Source organism: Oncorhynchus gorbuscha, linkage group LG07 (genome assembly GCF_021184085.1).
Source record: "Oncorhynchus gorbuscha isolate QuinsamMale2020 ecotype Even-year linkage group LG07, OgorEven_v1.0, whole genome shotgun sequence".
Taxonomy (NCBI): Eukaryota; Metazoa; Chordata; class Actinopteri; order Salmoniformes; family Salmonidae; genus Oncorhynchus; species Oncorhynchus gorbuscha.
In genome coordinates, this window is record NC_060179.1 from 33,875,328 (window position 1) to 33,879,455 (window position 4,128).

The window sequence follows — 4,128 nt, forward strand, 5'->3', positions numbered from 1 at the left end:
GTTCAGTGTGCAGTGGAGTCCACGGCAATTTGTCATAGCACTCACACGTACATGTATATGCACAAATATATACAGTATGTATGCATATTCAGTATAAATTTACACTATTAAACAGGGGGGGAAAATAAATTGTATTTCTTTCTCAAAACATTGTATTTTCATCCAGATTTCAGGATGAACAATAACAGACAAAACAAATACTCTCTTTCCAAAATTGGCCCCCATTGTTGTCCAAACCAAGGAAGGCAACCTGAAGCCTATTTATAGTACTCAAGCTCTGATTTCTAAGTGAAGAAATGAACTACAGTATAAGTGTTTTCACATGTGAGCACTGTGTCTAGGTAATCAGTAAATGAGTGTGGTATTTGGGATGGCAGTGTTTTCCAAACGAAACACGAGACCTGTTAGTTTTGAATGATGTGTCTAATGTAGAGAACTGTGTGTAGTGTTTAGCAAAAAGTGTGTTTTACAATTGAAAACTGAGTGTAATACAGATAATGTGCTTGTAGTTTTGCAGACTTGGTCTGAAAATTAGGTACATGAGTTAATGGTTTCACTGAGTCAAGTACCACTTTTAGTGTGTAAGCGATTGTAAAAAACGGTAATGTTAAAGTACACCTACTGTAATATAAATATGTATCAAAGCAAGTACTGTGTAATGACTCACAGTATAATACCTTACACTAGACTGTATTATACTGGAAAAATCAGAATGGATGATTGAATTAATTAAATTCATTTAGGGGAGGGGTTTGTTTTTAGTACTGCACTTCTCTCTCCTCTTCTATCCTATCATCTCTCCTTCTGCTAAATCCTTGTCCCTCCTGTCTCACGATTCTGCCGCTTCGACCCTACTCTCCTCCCTTTTTGCAACCTATGACTCGCACTGTCCCCTTTCCTCTGGCCGGATCGGCCCTCCCCTCTGGCTCCATGGCTGAGTGACTCATTGCAATCTTGTAGAACAGGGCTGCAGGCAGCAAAAATTGAGGAAAACTAAACTTCCAGAGGACCTATCATCCTTTTGCTCCCTTCTCTCTACCTTCTCTTGCTCCGTATCTGCTGCTAAAGCCCCTTTCTACCACTCTAAATTTCAATCATCTGCCTCTAACCCTAGGAAACTATTTTCCTTCTCCTTCTCCTTCTCTGCATGCAACTTTGTCAACCAGTTTGAAAAAAAGGTTGACGACATCCACTACTCATTCACTCAGCATATTGAGTCCACTGGTCTCACTCATACAGAACTACCCTAAACATGGACCTCTTTCTCCCCTCTATCTCCAGATGACATCCTGCGACTAGTGAGGTCTGGCCGCCTGGCAACCTGCCCACTCGACCCTATCTGCTCATCCCTTCTCCAGACCTCTGGAGACCTTCTCCCATTCCTCACTTCCCTCATCAACTCATCCCTGACCACTGACTGTATCCCCTCTGACTCCCCTCCTCAAGAAACCAACACTCGACTCACCTGACGCCAAACTATAGACCTGTATCACTTCAACCTCGACAAGACGGAACTGCTCTTCCTCCCGGGGAAGGCCTGCCTGCTCAAAGACCTCTTCATCACGGTTGACAACTCCACCATGTCACCTCCCAAAGAACCTTGGTGTGACCCTGGACAACACCCTCTCGTTCTCTGCAGGTGCATGCTCCACAACATCCGTGGAGTATGACCCTACCTCACACAGGAAGAGACGTAGGTCCTAATCCAGACACTTCTCTCCTGTCTGAACTACTGTAACTTGCTGTTGGCTGGGCTCCCCACTTGTTCCATCAAACCCCTGCAACTTATCCAGAATGCAGCAGCCCGCCTGGTTTTCAACCTTCCCAAGTTCTTTCACGTCACCCCGCTTCTCTGCACACTCCACTGGCTTCCAGTCAAAGCTCGCATCCACTACAAGACCATGGAGCTTACCTACGGAACAGCAAGAGGAACTGCCCCTCCCTACCTTCAGGCAACGCTCTAACCCTAGCCTCTCTGGGATATGTAGCGACCCACCTCGCCAGCAGCCAGTGAAATTGCAGGGCGCCAAATTCAAACAACAGAAATCTCATAATTAAAATTCCTCAGACATACAAGTCTTATACACCATTTAAAAGATACATTTCTTGTTAATCCAGCTACAGTGTCTGATTTCAAAAATACTTTATGGCACAAAAGCACACCTTGCAATTATGTTAGGTCAGAGCCTAGCCACAGAAAACCATACAGCCATTTTCCAAAGAAGGAGAGGTGTCACAAAAGACAGAAATAGCGTTAAAATTAATCACCGGATGGCACTCCCAGGACTCCATGTTAGATAATAAATGTGTGTTTTGTTCGATAAAGTTCATCTTTATGTCCAAAAACCTCATTTGTAATTGGTGCGTTATGTTCAGAAATGCATTTTCTCAAACAAACATCCGGTGAAAGTGCAGAGAGCCACATCAAATTAACAGAAATACTCATCATAAACATTGAACTAAAATACAGCAACCGCTATGTCAGATTCTTTTTAAACTTTACGGTAAAAGCACACCATGCAATTATGTTAGGTCAGCGCCTAGCCACAGAAAAACATACAGCCATTTTTTCAACCAAGCAGAGGTATCACATGACTCAGCATTATAAATATTAACTTACCTTTGATGATCTTCATCGGAATGCACTCCCAGGAATCCCAGTTCCACAATAAATATTTGTTTTGTTCGATAAAGTCCATAATTTATGTCCAAATACCTCATTTTTGTTTGCACGTTTTAGTTCACAAATCCAAATTCATAAGGCGCAGGCACTTAGTCCAGACAAAAAGTCAAAACAGTTCCATTACAGTTTGTAGAAACATGTCAAACGATGTATATAATCAATCTTTAGAATGTTTTTATCATAAATCTTCAATAATATTCCAACCGGACAATTCCTTAGTCTTTAGAAATGAAAGGGAACGCAGCTCACACCTACGGCCGCACGTGTGACTTAGCTCATGACATTCTGCCAGACACCTGGTTCAAACAGCTCTTATTCGCTCCCCCTTCATAGTAGCAGCCGGAAACAAGGTTCTAAAGACTGTTGACATCTAGTGGAGGCCTTAGGAAGTGCAATCTGACCCCAATGACACTGTATATTGGATAGGCAAAGACTTAAACCTACAAACCTCATTTCCCACTTCCTGGTGGATTTTCTTCTCCGATTTTTGCCTGCCATATGAGTTCTGTTATACACACAGACATCATTCAAACAGTTTTAGAAACTTCAGAGTGTTTTCTATCCAAATCTACTAATTATATGCATATTCTAGCTTCTAGGCCTGAGTCGCAGGCGGTTTATTCTGGGCACCTTATTCATCCAAGCTTATTCCACCAATACTGCCCCCCAGTCCCAAAGAAGCTAGACCCCAACCACTCCATTCTGCTCTTCACTGTCCTGGCACCCCAATGGTGGAACAGCTTGCCCCTGAAATTAGGCAGAGTCTGTGCCCATCTTCCGAAAATATCTGAAACCCTACCTCTTCAAACAGTATTTTAAATAATCGTTCTCCTCTTCACCTAAACCCCCCCCCCCCACAAAAATGTTTTGAACAAAATAAAAATAACGCTTAACCAGCACTTGCACTTGAACCCCCCCCCTTTATAGCTCTACTGTTAGCTACGTTATTGCGGAAAAATGTCCTTTCTATGCCTCTGATGTGTGGTTGTCCCACCTATCTATCTTAAGATGAATGCACTGCCTGTAAGCCGCTCTGGATCAGAGCGTCTGCTAAATGACTAAAATGTAAATGTGACAATCAGTCCATCAATTCGTTTTTTTTAGGAGTGGGTGTAGATAGGTTTGGAGTCTAATAGGGCACAATAAACATACGAGTTAAATTGGTAAAGCATTCTCACTCACGGGTCCAACAATATGGCCTCTTATAAGGCAGGTCTCAAAATATTTTAATGACCCCAACAAAACAATACCATGCACCCAACAGTGGTCAAAAGGTTTGTGGCTCTCCTAAAATCTGGTACGGTACTTGATGGACTGTATTCTGTTGATTTGAAATTGCAGTACCATTCAAAATACAGCAATTTTCTCACAATGCACTCACTATACAGTCTCTTGCAGTAAAATGTTTCAGAGTTTTTCAAATGTTAATAATGCCTCAAATTACC